Raw genomic sequence first — 15,899 nt, forward strand, 5'->3', positions numbered from 1 at the left:
CCTGTTTGTAAATTTTGACACCGAATGCCCCAAAGTCTGTAAGTGTTGTCTTCAGGAAAGTATTTAGGATCTGCAGAGCTGTCATAACCTCATATGGGACATCCCTACCTGAAGGTAATTGAAATGCACAATTGTGCCATAACTTGCAGAAGCTATGCACCTCAACAATTCACTTAACACGGGATCCAAGGCAGGTTAATACTTTTTAAACACATCCAAAAGCACATTAATCTTGCAGAGCTCTCTCCCAGTTAGAGTTATCTATCTTCCTCTCACAATTTTCTGTTGTCATCACCTTCCCATAGTTTTCATTTACTGAGAAGCATGTTGCATTCTGTAAACATTCAAGTGTTATATAACAGTACTGGGTGAAGCATCTGGCACAACCCATTATCAGTGAACTCAGGCCTGCAAAGGATTTCACAGCTCCATTCCATTTATTTTCATTTGAAAGCAAAGTGATTTCACAAGAAGACATAACATCTGCTGCATCTGTGCTGTCTTTCTATACTTCAGTAGTTGTGATAGGTTTATATGTCCAGTGTTTAACTCTTAGCTGTCATGCTTCTGACTGCCTCCACCAGAACAGGTTCAATCATACCCTGACCATGTGCAGTCGTTCATCATTGGACAAAGGATAGTTATTTCACAGTCTTGATCTCTTTCTTACCTTCTACTTACTAAAATCTTTCCAGTGACCGCAGAAGAATAAGATGGGAGGCAAAATAACTTTCAATTTGAACAGCAGTTCCTATGCATGGATATATCAGGGGGAACTGGATGGAAGTTCCGTCTTCTGCCTCCTTCTCATGTCATTGCAGGTGTATCAACTCACAACTTGGCTGCTGACAACAGCAGTGTCTTATCAAGATTCCTTTTGTTGTCATGTAATAAATACACAAATTCTGTTAACTTTGCTTGCTGTAAAGGCACGCAAAGAGGGCCCACTAGCTTAGACCAGCGGCCCAATCATTAAAAGGCAAAAGAGAGTTCATTCAGACATTGAATGTTTGAGGATTTGCTTCCTGCATTCTCGTAGCCCCTGCAGCTGCATGGCCTCTTGTCCGATCCACCAGTAAACTTGAGCTCCCAGATCTGAACCTTTGATATGATCAGGAATTTTTCATGGAGTGCGATGTTAGGATTAGACTGACTTTGTAGAAATGTGCTTCATAACAAAAGGGTGAGTAAATGAAACTATTTTTGATGAGAAGTAGGAAAATATTGAATTGGAAATGTCATATGGGCCCAGGACCTCATGGAAACAGACTATTGAGTCCATGTCCATGACAGGATTTATGGTCCTTTGTCCTCCCTTCTCAGCATAGCCCTCCATTTCCTTCACCCTGACTACATGCTTCGACCACTCACTTTGGTAATGGGCTTCACATTCTCACCACACTTTCCCTGTGGAAATTGCAGGTGACCTTGGATGTGTGATTTCTGGTTAGATTCTACACCAGAAATGAAAACATTTTCTCTGATTTTGCTCCTAATATTTAAAGAGCTCTGATAGGTCATTCCGCACCCTTCTGCTATCAATGTAAAAGAGACTAAGTCTGTCTATTGTTTTCCAATATGTGGGTCTTGGAACTTCTGACATCATCCACGTAAATCTTCTCTGCACCTTCTCTCATGCTTCTTATTCTTCTTTGTAACATGGTGACCTGTATTGTAAGCAGTATAATAAAAGTAGAGTGTATCCAAAATTTGGTATTGGTTTAGCCACCTATCTATTCTAACCTGCTGGATGTAATCCCAGTGTTTGGCTTGTTTTCTTTATGGTCTTCTCATCTTTGATGAACTTGATTGCTGTATTTCAACTCCAAGATCCATCTGTTCCTTTAGCCTTCCTAGACTTATCTAGCCTTCCAAATAACAAGCAACCTCTCTATTCTTTCTTTTTATATAGACAGCTTCTTTTGTTTCCTTATATCAGAACTTGCATAAGTTACTGCAAGTCCTCCCAACAATTCACCTGGTCTTACAGCTTAACGTGGAGATACTTTTGTATCTCATGACACAGTAAAGTATTAACCATATGCATCAATTACTAGGGGTCTTTTTGGCTTTTCAGGCCCTTTGTGATCCAAGAATTTCTCCCTTGTGGCTTTCTACAATTATACGAAGAAAGCCTCTACTTCCTCAGGAGTTTACGGAGGATCTAGTGGAGTTCAAGTGAACCAGTACGGACTTGAAGGGCCGACATGGCCTGTTTCCGTGCTGTAAATGGTTATATGGTTAAAACATGCTACCTCACATTTAATTGTGTTACAATTCATTTGCTAAATTTTGCCAATTCTGCAAGTCCTCCTGTCATTTGCTGCAGTCATTGTTGGTTTCAATTTTCACATTGCCTCTGTCTCCCCCCTCTTTTCCAGTTTGGTACCAGCTGCAAATTTGGAAGTTGCAATGTTGATTGGAAAGGTAGCTATACATTAAAATTCTGGCGGGGTGATGGAGAGGCACAAAATGAAGTAGATAGCAGCCTGCAACTCCATACATCATTGATGTTGAGGCTGACGTTCTGATCGGTGAAGTGGATGATGACAGCAGTATTTCCTGCCTGCAGGGAGCTGGCTGATAATCTGTACACCATATACAGTAAAAGCATCTGAATGTCCCAGTCCAGCTCTTGATCTTGGCAGGATGTATTTTGATTGATGAAGTTGGCTTTTACTTGCCACCATTCAGTAGCTTGGCTGGTGAATTCCTGTCAGCCTTGAGAGGTACAGCTCTCTCTCTGATAGATTTGGATTTTCTTGATGTTGGATATGTCTCTCTATAAATGCATGTTCTCTTTAATAATATGGAGATGGTATCACAGTGAATCCCTTTGCTCTGCGAATACCAAAGTTTTATTTTAAATCAATTGGTTTATTACTTCTGATAAATGGGAATGAAGCAGCAATCTACAACCAGGGGTTTAGTGTGAACAAATTAACTTCTATGGTACGCAGAGATCTTGGCAGGATGTTGGTGCCATCATCTCACTGACTTCTGCTATATTGTTCATGTCAGCACCTTTTCTACATCTCTAATACACAGCTACTCTCACTCTCAGCTAACATTTCCCTACATCCACAGGGCTTTCATGGATCTTTAGAAATTTTCCTCCGTGCATCATTTTTTGGATATGCTGATTCCTTATCTAGCTAGTATGATATGATATATAATACCAAGCTTGTATGATGACCTTGAGATGCATCTCTGATTTACTAATCATTTTTTATTTATTTTTGGTGTTGTTTTATCATTTCAGGCCTTGCCAGAATCACTTGTTGAGAAGTCTTGTAACTCTGTCTTCTCTCAGATTTTATTCAGCTTCATTGGCGTCTCGTGTCTTTAGCAGTGAATTTTCAGATCTAATCTCCAATCTAGTGCAGTAGTCGAGATACTGCTTCTAGTAACATTTCTTTTCCTGGTTTGTATATCTCTGCAAAATGATAACGCTGAAGCCTTATGAGTAACCTTTGAACATCTTGCTGGCATCTACATCAGCTATTTTTGTAGAGATTGGATGGCGCAGCATTTAGAATTGCAGCCTCACAGCTGCAGCGACACATGTTGCATGTTGATCTCTGTTGCTGTCTCTGTCAAGCTTGCATCTTCTCTTTGTGGCTGCTTGGGTTTCCTCCTTTTAACCTTGTTTTCTTCCCTCCTAAATGGAATAATGTGACTGGTGATATTGTCCTGAGAGTTGCAGAAACTCGATGGGCTGAATGGCTTCCTTCTGCATTGCACGGAAATATGAGAGAAGTTGCTTCAAATGATTGTGCTCAACAACCATCAACAAAATCTCAGGAGACTGCTCTGGAGTTCCTCAGATCCATACAAGACTGGAGTTTCTCAGATCCATACAAGACTGGAGTTCCTCAGATCCATACAAGACTGGAGTTCCTCAGATCCATACAAGACTGGAGTTCCTCAGATCCATACAAGACTGGAGTTCCTCAGATCCATACAAGACTGGAGTTCCTCAGATCCATACAAGACTGGAGTTCCTCAGATCCATACAAGACTGGAGTTCCTCAGATCCATACAAGACTGGAGTTCCTCAGATCCATACAAGACTGGAGTTCCTCAGATCCATACAAGACTGGGAATACTTCTCTGCTGGCGAATCTCATTTGTGCTCCTGCAAATATGTTCAGTTTGCTATTGTTAGAATAGAAGCATTAAACTTGCAACAGGTCATGTTTTATCCATGTTGAATCATGACAGGTTTGTTTCAGTGTCACTTTTCCTGTAGTTTCTTGAAACTTGCATCGTGGTATTGCAACTGTTGTATTCCGCATTTTCTTTCATTGGTGTCATGTGTGCCATTTGTCCTGATGTGTGAGGAATGCAAGAATTTCTGCATTATTTCTTTCTTATCTTTTGCTGCTTCCATATTAACCACTGCCATGACTATTTTTGGAATTGGCTCCTCCCCACCCCATACCCCCCCCCTCCAAAACATTGTGTGAGTATACCATCTATTCTTTAGGACCATCAAACATTACAGCAAGAAACAAGCCCCTTCAGCCCTTCTAATCTGTGACAAAACATTTTTTGTCTAGTCCCATTGATCTGCACCCAATCCATAGCCCTTCATACTTCTCCCATCCATGTACCTGTCCAAATTCTTTTTAAACATTAAAATTGAGCCCACTTCAGCTGGAAGCTCATTCCACATTCTCACCACTCTCTGTGTGAAGAAGTTCCTCCTAAACTTTACCCTTTCACTCTTAACCAATGTCCTCTGGTTTGTATCTCACCTACCCTCAGTAGAAAAGCCTATCTACATTTACTCTGTCTATCCCCCACCCCCAATAAATCTGATACCTCTGCCAAACCTCCCCTCATTCCTCTATGCTCCAGGGAATAAAGTCCTAACTTGTTTAATCTTTCCCTGTAACTCGGTTCCTGAAGTCTACGCAACATCCTAGTAAATCTTCTCTGCTCTCTTTCTATCTTATTAATATCTTTCCTGTAGTTAGGTGACCACAACTGCACACAACACTCCATATTTGGCCTCACCAATGTCTTATACAATTTTACTATAACATTCCAACTCCTATACTTAATACTTTGATTGATGAAGGCCAATACGCCGAAAGCTTTCTTCACAACCCTGTCTACCTGTGACACAACTTTCAAGGAAATATCTATCTGCAGATTTACTAATCCATTTTACTACATTATCATCCAGATCATTGAATAGATGATAAACAACAATGTTCCCAGTACCGATCCTTGAGCACACAACTAGTCACAGATTTCCAGTCTGAGAAACCATCATCCACCACTAGTCTCCGGCTTCTCCTGTCCAGCCATTGTCGAATCCAGTTCATTACCTCACCATGAATACCTAGTTCTGTGGTTCTCAAACTTTTTCTTTTCACCCACATACCACATTAAGAAATCCCTTACTAATCACAGAGCACCTTTGGCATAGGGAATACTTAAAGTAGTATGTGAGTGGAAAGAAAAAAGATTGAGGACCACTGACCTAGTGTCTGAACCTTCTTGAATAGCCTCTCATGTGGGACCTTGTCAAAGGCCTTACTAAAGTCCATGCAGACAATGTCATCAGGCTTTCCTGGTTACCTCCTTGAAAAACTCTATTAAATTGGTTAAACACAATCTACCATGCACAAAACCATGTTCACTCTCCTGGCTATCTAAATACTTGTAAGTCCGATCTCTTAGAATACTTTCATTAACTTACCTCCCACTGAAGTCAAGCCCACCACCCTATAATTTCCAGGGTTACTTTTGCAGCCTTTTTTAAACAATGGAACCATGTGAGCTACCCTCCGACACTGCACCTGTGGGGATATTTTAAATATTTCTGCAAGAGTCCCTGCAATATCTACACTAGCTGCAAATGTGGAGGTTCCCTCAAAGTCTGAGGGAATGTCTTTGTCAGGCCCTGGGGATTTATCCACCCTTATTTGCTTTAAGACAGCAAACACTTCCTTCTCTTTAACCTGTGTAGGTTCCATGACCTCGCTGCTTGTTTTCCTTACTTCCCACGACTCTGTCCCCATTTCCTGAGTGAATACTGATGGAAAAAAAAGCATTTAAGGTCTCACCCATCTCTTTTGGCTCCATACAAAGCCAACCACTCTGATCTTCAAGGGGACCAATTTTATCCCTGACTATCTTTTGCTCCAGGCAACAACAAAAAAATGGTTTGGCGCTGACTAGAAGGGCTGAAAAGGCCTATTTCTGTGCTGTAATGTTCTATGGTTCCATGGTTCTATGAAGATTCAACAAGTAGGTTAACTTTATTTCTCTCCACCAACTGCTTCAGCTGTTTAATTTATGCAGTCCACGATTTTGCTTTTGGCTTTAATGGCCCCTTAACTGGACTGATGTTTAAAATGTGATATTGGTTAGGAAGGCTGATAATTCAGTCATTTCTGAGGAATGCTTCAGCTGTTTTACTTTTATGTACAGTTAAATGAAAAAGAGTGAACATTGAAAGTGCATGTGATTTTGGAAGTTTGTATTTCTATGTTACTTTTACTCGAGATGAAGCATTCCTCGATTACTCATTATCATACTATCTCAGACAGCTCAGCTTCTGAAGCAAGGGGTTTTGAATTTCGCAGCCAGATGAGTGTATATCATGGAGACTAGGGCCTGCACATAATGTTAAAATTGATAACTGGTATGAATCTTAAGTTGCTAATGCAAACGTGCCCCTGAATTTACCTGTCAGTGAGGCATCAAAACCAAAGCATTTTTTTTTCCTGCAGTTGAAGTCTCCCAAGTTTCAAATAGACTCAGGAATTAAAGATATTTAAGTGCAAGAATGATGGTGTGGTTCAGATTGTGCTTTCATGGGGCTGCAATTGCTGTAGGACTGTAGAAGTCACTGGTTTTGGAAAAGAAAGATGGGTTGTTTATTGCAAAGACATTTTTACCGATAGAAATGGAGTGTGTGGAGGAAGGTATTGTAAAACAGGAAAGTCTGCAGGTATCGTGGTTGAAGTAAAAACACAATGCTGGAAAAACTCAGCATGTCAAACAGTACTTTACAGAGCAAAGATGATGATACATAACCAACGTCCCATTGGCTTTGTATCTTTGAGTCCTTCATCAAGGTGTGGAGAAAATGTGGGTAGGTATCCGATTAAAATTTTGGGTGGGGGGGAGATGCAGGGGGAGAGCACAGGCAGGAAGTGCTAGGTGGATAAAGGAGGGAGAGCACACCAGCAAACAGGGGGGCGGGGAATGGCTCTGTGAATGGACAGGGAAGAGAGTGGAGTTGGAGGAAAGAAGACAGAGGGATGGAGAAAAGAGAGGAAAAAATGGGGAGTAGTCTAGCAGAAACAGGAGAAGTCGATGTTAATGCCATCCAGCTGGAGAGTGTCGAGACCGAAAATTACCGCATATTTCAGCATATAAGTCGACTGGCAGATAGGTGGACTCCCATTTTTTGGGCTGTCCGGGCCTCCCAGGAACAAACCAAAATTATTTGTAAACACCCAAATCTCAAGTAACAAAGCTGTAAATTAAGTAAGTAAAAAAACACCTAAGCATACCAGGCAGTAGCGGTGATGGCCCACGGAGCTGGTGGTGACATTGTGCTCCCAGTGGGAGCAGAAACCTTAGCCTACCAGGCAATGACCATGACTCAGAGTCCCAGGGGTTATGGCGATGCACAATGGTGGGGAGTGGCGACGCCGGCGGTGAGGAGGTACTTCCAACATTGACACATATGCTGAATCAACATTAATCTGTTTTATATTTTTGGTGAATTTAAGATCTCAAAAGTATATCTGGCATATAAGTTGACCCTCCCATTTTTGAGACTTTTTTTAGGGTTTCACAACTCGACTTTTATGGCGAAATATGTGGTAGATATTGCGCCTCCAGTTTACAGGTGGTCTTGGTTTGTCAGTACATGAGGCAGTGGACAGACATGCAATGTGGTAGTGGGGTACAGAATTAAAATGGTTGGCCACTGGGAGATCCCTGTCACTGATGCAGACAGAACAAATGTGCTCAGTGAAACAATCTCCCAATCTACATCCGCTCTCTCTGATGTAGAGAAGGCCACAATGAGAGCACAGATGCAGTAAATAACGCCTGTGGATACACAACTTAAGTGTTGCTTCTTTTGAAAGGACTGTTGAGTGCTCCAAATGATGCTGAGGGAGGTATGGGCACAAGTGTGGGATTTTCTACAGCCGCAGGGGAAGGTGCCAAGGGGGCGATTAACAGGAAGGGATGAGAGGACAATGGAGCATTGAAGAAGCAGTCCTGACACAAGGCACAGAGGGGAGGAGAGGGAACGATGTGTCTGATGTTGGGATCATGTTGTAGGTGGTGGAAATTGCAAAACGTAATATGTTGGATGTGGAGGCTGATGGGTGATAGGTGAGGAGAAGGGGAATCCTGTTTTTGTTGCGTCTTCGGGCAGAAAGGGCCAGGGCAGATGAATGGGAAATGGAGGAGATGCGGATAAGGGCTAAGTTGGTGGTGGTAGTGGAGGGGAAGTCACCTTTTTGGAAGAAGGAAGACATTTTGGATGATTTGGACTGGAAGACCTCATCTTGGGAACATATTAAATATATACTTTGCTGAATATATAGATTGTGAAAGAAAATGCAACTCTTTTACAACCTGCCCCAATGTGATCTCACAATCTATATGTCAAATGTACTGACAAGAGTGAATCTTGATGCTTTTCTTGAGTGAGAAAGTAAATGAAATTTGTTCCAAAGTACAGTCTTCTGGAGAAATTCAGTGGGTTGAACAGTATCAGTGGTAGAAAAAGAATGGTCAATGTTTTGAGCAGAAATCCTTCATCAAGACTTGAGTTCCTCCAGCAGATTGTTTTTTACTGCAGATTCCAGCACCCCGCAGGCCTTTAACTCCAACTGAAATTTGTTGTTGCTTGTCAATTGTCAATATTGTCAATTGAACTTATCATGACTTTACAATTATTCAGAAGACAGTGGATGCTAGCTGATTATTTGTACATTCTCCATTTTTTTTGTCCCCTTATAGATAATTGGTGTAACAATCACAAGATTCAGATTCTCTCTCAAACACAAAGGCATGTTTATTCAAAGAGGATGAATTACATAAAAACACTGAAAGCAGGATACGAACAGAAAATCAACCCCTCGAGCCTGTTCTGCTTTTAAGTTAGATTTAAACCTCGCCTCCATATGCCTGCCTTTGATCTATCCCTTGACACCATTGCCTAATTAAACTCTTTCATTCTCAACTCAAAAGTTTCAATTGAGCCAGTATCCACAATGTTGACTTTGCTTTTAAGTAGCCTAGTTCTAGATTAAGTTTCTAACCTTCTGTGCTGGCTTGCTGCTTTAGATGAAATAGCCAATTCTGCATCTATTTAATTAAATACCTTTGCTATTTCAGATATTCTAATTTGGTGTTGTTCATTCTCTTGCACGCTCTATCCCAAACATGTCTACTTTATCAAACCACTGAATCTCTCACTCCTTTCAGGGGTGGCCAAACTTGCTTAACATAAGAGCCACATATGATAAACATTGTGCATGTGTCAGTGAAGGTTCATCTTTCCATTTCATTTAAAGCTCTGGCTTCCACTATTTTTTTTGCCTGTGATGTACCTCTTCCCACTCCCAAGCTCTTCAATGTCCATCCTTATACCTATCCTCTTTCTCACCCTCATGTTATCTCATGTTAATATCATCTGAAAACACAATGTCAGTTTCTATATTTATTCTTGCCACCCAGTGTAACCTCACCTCTTCATCTCTCACACCACAACTATATTATCAGTCTGACAAGCCAATATTTAGAACTAGAAAAGTAGACATGTCAACTACCCATGTACTCAGTTGACTGTCTTTTGTTCCTGAACATTGTTCCCTCGTCATCATTATTTTTTTCCTAGTGCTTGTCCAACTCTCAACCATACTATTTGCATGACTGAGTTTGTATTGAACTCTATAGTGAAATTTGGGCAGCGTGTCTTTCCTATTACTAAGGTGGTCGGTTCCCATATCTGTGAATCTATGCCAGTTTTAGTTCTTCTGCTAGTGGAATTCTTATCCATGTGTTACAGCAACTTGGCTTGGCTATTCCACCACATTCCTGGCTGGCTTCCCTCATTCAACAATCCATAAATTTGAGTTCATCTGCAACTGTAGTTCTGGTGAATTGACTTGCACTGTGGGAATGGTTTTGGTATATTATTTCCAAATGTTTAAATGACACCAATCTTGAAAGTATAGTGAATATTGAAAAATAAGATGGCTGAATGAGCAGGCAAGTGACAAATGAAATTTAATGCAGAGCAATGTGAAGTGATACACTTTAACCAAAGTAACAAGGTGAGATAAGTAGGCTAGGTGGTATAGTTCTAAAGAGAGTAGAGCAGTGGTTTTCAAACTTCCCCCTAAACTCGCATTCCACCTTAAGCAATCCCTATGCCATAAGTGCTCTGTGATAAGTAAGGGATTGCTTAAGATGGTATGTGAGTGGGAAGGGAAGGTGGAGAACCACTGCTCTGGACCCAATTGTTACTGAAAAATTTTCCTTGAGAAAAATTGTCATTGGCCCATTTCCTTTGGAGTTATGAATCTGTGCACATAACGAGTCAATTAGGTACAATTAAAACATTGCTTTTCAAACTTTTTCTTCCCACTCACGAACCACCTTAAGCAATCCCTTACTATGGCATAGGGATTGCTTAAGATGGAATGTGAGTTTAGAGGGGCAGTTTGAAAACTACTGGTGCAGAGTAACAGAGAGTCTTGGGAGCCTGTGCATGTTGATTCTTGAAAGGGCAAGGTGTGCCGAGAGGGTGTTTAATGAATCATGTGGGATCCTGAAATTCATAAATGGAGGGAGAGGGAATTTATATGGAACCTGTGCAAAAGCTTGTTCTGCCATGACTGGCATATTGGCTCCCTTTCTAGTCACCACATCTTCAGAATTATGTGCATTCCTGGAGATGGTGCAGACAAGGCTGACCAGGATGGTTTAGGGATGAGAAATTTCTGCTCCAGATTGAAAACTTTTTTTTCTCCTTGGGGCAAGAATTTTGGTTGAGGTATAGAAATGCCATTATAGGGTCAACGCAGTTAACCCATTCCAATCAATGAATTACTCAGAGAGCAAGGGACACAGATTTAAATAGTTGACAAGGGTTAGACAAGTAGTTGGACAAGGGGTATGTGAAGAGCACTTCTTGCCAGAGAGATTTTTGGAATATGTTGAAGAGATGGGGAAAAAGAGCAGGGGAATGGGACCAACAGGATTGTTTTGCTTAGAACCAGCATAAACCTGATGAACTAAGTGATAGTCTCCTTCCATGCTATCAGAAGTTATGGTTTTGCCCATCACCCCAATGCTAGTTTACCTATATTTACTCCCTGTTGATTTTAAACTTCTTTAGGGTTCCAAATTCCTCCATTACATTGTTCCTTCTTCTTTCAGACTCCCTCCCCAGTCCATGCTCTTTGTGTGATCCCTCATTTTGATTGCTGGATGGTTGGCTGTCCCTTCCTCTGACAAGACCCTTGGCACATGAATTTCCTCTGTTAACCAATATATCCCCCTGTAAAGTTGCTCTGAGCAAGAATTTATTCTCGTATATAGAACAGTTCAGGCCCTTTTTTGGCCCACAATGTTGTACCAACCAAGTCAGTTTTGCTTTTCAGAAGTGTATTCTCAAGAAATGAACACCTGCTTTAAAGGACAAAACAAATTAGAAGCACAAGGAGAGAGGCAAAATTCCTTTTACATTTTATAGAGTTAAATTAACTGGTGCTCTTTACATTTGAAGAAAGGGTAACCCTCTCTGGATGCCCATTGACACAGGGCAGCTCAGTCTAGGAAACTGCAAGCCCACAGACATTGAGTCCATTACTATGAGTGTCACTCCTCACGGGGTAGGTGGATCCATGGAATCACTTCTTATTTAATGTCAGAGAACTTGAACCGTGGTTACCTCAATCTTGTTTAACGGCATTTGATTTCTATTTGGGGGCTGGGGGGCTCCAGCCACCTATTACTTCAGCTTAAACATAAACAGAAAAAGTTATAAAACTCTCTAATCCTTTGTACAAAGTTCAATGACATTTGATCTGAGCCAGAAATTATTAAAGGTGAAAGGTTTTTAAACTGGTGGAAAGCTGGGGAAAATGAAAAAGTGAGAGGCATGGTTACCGTAGTGGTTAGCATGTCGCTATTGACCCAGGTTCAAATCCAGTGCTGTCTGTAAGGAGTTTGTACATTCTCCCCATGACTTGCATGGGTTATCCCCGGATGCTCCAGTTTCTTTCCACCCTCCAACATGTGAGGTTGGAAGGTCAGTTGGCGAGCAGTTTTCCTGGACCAGAAAGGCCTTCTATCATGCTGTATTGTTGAAATAAAAAGTAAAAAAAAGATTCAATTTATTGTCATGTAATAAAACTGTAATAAATCACGTAATAAGTTAGATGCGCCATCAACAGAAATTGCCTGAAGCACATCTTACAGTCAAAGAAAGAGAAGCAAAAGAGAGTCCTCCTCCCCCCAAAGTAACTGAGTGTCAGTAGATTCGTCTCTTGCACTTTTGCAGCCTCTGCAGCTACACAGAGTCCAGTCCAAACCATTGGCAAGTCGAGCTCCAGATCTGAACCTCCAACACAATCGGGAATCCTTCAGTACCTTCGGCACCCCCTCGCATCCCGGTTCCGATACCTAGTACCCCTTCAGCCAGTTTCAAGCCAATCTCCAACAGTCCACAGCCTGGCACAAGTCCCCCAACAGCAATCTCCAGCAACCCACAGCTCCACAATAGGGTGGAAGTTAAGAAAGATTAAAAGGTAAAAGGAATGTTGGTTCAAGGAAAGTAATGGACAAGAAAAGAAGGATGTGAGAGGTACAATGTAACTGTGATTGGCAATTGCAGATTAACGAAGTAGGGGAGCTTGGATGATGGAGAAAAGTAGAGATCAGTGAGGCATTGACTGTTCTATCGGCCAGCACATAACTGTTCTCTTTCTAAACGCGGGAAGGCTGAACCTGAAACACTAAATCTGGTTCTTCCTTCGCAGATAACACGTGGGTTTGTGGGTACTTCCAGCATTTTTGATTTCATTTCTGTTTTTAACGCTTAAACGTTGGAGAGCTCAAAATATTTTGTTTGGAAATGAATTTTATGCTGTGAAACACAGTGATGACCATTTCTGGCTCATTCATATCACTTTATAAATGTGACGGGATACTTCTGGGGCAATTTACCTGGCGTAATTTCCATGTTAGGTCATGCACGGAATGGTACCTTTTCCAGAAATGCTCCTTTTGGAGCTTGGTGGGTATCTTTTGTTGCCCCAGGAACCACCATTGTTTAGTACCCCTAGATAATGAGATTTCACAGTGTAGTGCCATTCAGCCAGTGAGTCTGAACCATCATTCAATACGATCATGGCTGAACATGTAACTTAAGTACCCTATGTGGTGAAAGACATTTGTATAGATATAAGGACTGGCCAGTCTGACCTACCTGACTTTCCCCTTGGCTTCTCACCGGATTTCCCAACAAAAGCTGGTATGCCGGAACTTGCCCCCTCTTGCTCCTGGACCTGGAACCTGGCCAAATAGTGTATCAGTAATGCTCAGGATTTTGGTAATTAAAGCTGTTTAATCACTCCATCATGTCGATGTGATTATTGTGTTCACCATACCCCTTGATTAGCTATAACCATAAGGGACACATCCAACTCCTTTGTGAATATATCTAGTGAACTGGCCTCAATGACTTTCTATGGCTGGGAGTTCCACAAGTTCACAACTCTATGGCTGAAGAAGTTTCTCCTTATCTCAGTCCTAAATGGCTTACCCTGTTGATTGTGACCCCTTGGTCTGGCTTCCCCAATGATGGGAACATTCTTCCTGTATCTAACCTGGCTAGTTCTGTCAGAATTTTGTCCCAATGAGGTCCCCTCTCATTCTTCTAAATTCCAATGAGTATATTCCTTGTAATATTCATATGTCAGTCTGGCCATTGCAGAAATAAGTCTGGTGAACATTCAATAGCAAGAATCTTCTTCCTCAGACTAGGAAACCAAAACTTTACACAATACTCAAGCTGTGGCCTCGCCGAGGCCCTATAAATCGCAATAAGACCTCCCTGCTTCTATATTCTAAACCTTATATTAAAGGCTAACATATAATTTGCTTTCTTCACCACTGTACCTGCATTCCAACCTTCAATGGATGCTGCACCCAGGCCTTCTTTCAGCTCCCTTTTCCTAATTTGTCACCATTCAGAAAACAACCTGCCTTCTTTTTATTGCCATCAGAGTGGATATCCTCACAATTATCTATGTGATACACCCATTCTCCTGATCTGTCCAAGTTTCTTGGACTTCCTCATAGCTCTCGCTACCACCAAGCTTTGTGCCATATCCAAACTTGGAGATATTATATTCAATTCCTTTGTCTTGATCATTAATACAAGTTGTAATTAGCAGGGGTCCAAGCACTGAACCTTGTGTTACCCAACTAGAGTCTGAAACAGACCAATTAATTACCATTCTCTTCTTCCTGTCTGCCCATCAGTTTTCTAGCTATGTCAATAGATTTTCTCCCATACCATGTTTTCTAATTTGCCACACCAATTTTCTGTGTGGGACCTTATCAAAAACCTTTTAAAAGTCCCAATGCACCACATCAGTGATTCACCTTTATGCTCTCCACTGGTCTCATTCTCAAAAGGTTCTAGGATTCACATAGCAAAGGGTCTCTTAGACCCTGACCATCAGCTCCTGATTCTCCTATGTCCCTGAGGCTCAAATGTCACCCCTGACCAATGGTCAACTTCTCCCCATCCACAGTACCTCTCAACCCAGACAATGCCCTCCTTTCTCAATTAGATCCTCTCTCCATCTACCCATCTCACACTCCCTCCTGGCTTACTACTCCAAATCTCAAGCTATGACTGCAAGCTCACTCATTTCCCAAGCCCTTGGACCTAAAACCAAATCTTAGACCCAGTCACCTCCCCTCTCCCTCTCTTTCTGGACCTGGTTCTGATCTTTGGCCTCAGACGAGCTCACCCTTGTTCCCAGAGGGACCTTTTCAAATAGGTAAACATGCAACACCCTTTCAGTAGTGCGAGCACGTCAATACAGTGGCATCTTGTTCACATTCAAGGGATTTAGAATTTCAAGGCACGAATAAATGAAAATTCTACATGATTCCTGTCAAAATGTTATACTGCTGTAATTTCAGTGATTATCGCTTCCTTATTATATGTGGCAGTATTTCATATTGTCATTGATTAATCACTTAATTGAATAACAGCCAAATTAGTTCAGTTCTTAGCGCTTGGCTCCAATTACTATGCATTAATTATAGGAAGGAATTGTGCTGAAACTGATCAGGCACTGGGAAGGAATTCTCTTGTCCTTAAGTACAACCAAGTCTCAAATAAAGGGTTACTAATATTGCAAAATTCACACAACAAAGTGGTTAATCAAAGTGATTAACCTACCAAAATGTTACACTTTGAAAGATGAAACAAGGGTAGGATTAACACAGTGAATGCAACTACTCTACATTAGAGAGACTGGACGCAAACTGGGAGATCGCTTCATTGAGCATCTCTGCTTTGTCCACTGCAATAAGGTTGATCACCTAGTGGTTACTCATTTCAATTTTCCACCCCAATCCTTTGCCGACATGTCTGTCCATGGTTTCATATTCTGCAGACTGAGACCACTGACAAATTGGAGGAACAACACCCCATTTCTGTCTGGGCACCATCTGGATGGCATTAACCTCAACTACTCTGGTTTCTGTTAGCTTCCACCCACTCGTCTTTTCCTATGTCTCCTTTCTTCTAGCACTCTCTCTCTCTCTCTCTTCCCTTTTCCCTCTGTCTCCTTTCACAGAGCCAAAAACTGCCCCCC

General features: G+C 41.5%; 1 protein-coding gene across 22 annotated transcripts in view; it reads left to right on the forward strand.

Annotated features, from left to right (window-relative positions):
- Positions 1 to 15,899, forward strand: part of LOC138736714 (XK-related protein 6-like) — a 243,587-nt gene that overhangs the window by 51,327 nt on the left and 176,361 nt on the right. The window lies entirely within an intron of this gene.

Source organism: Narcine bancroftii, chromosome 6, assembly GCF_036971445.1.
Source record: "Narcine bancroftii isolate sNarBan1 chromosome 6, sNarBan1.hap1, whole genome shotgun sequence".
Classification (NCBI taxonomy): domain Eukaryota; kingdom Metazoa; phylum Chordata; class Chondrichthyes; order Torpediniformes; family Narcinidae; genus Narcine; species Narcine bancroftii.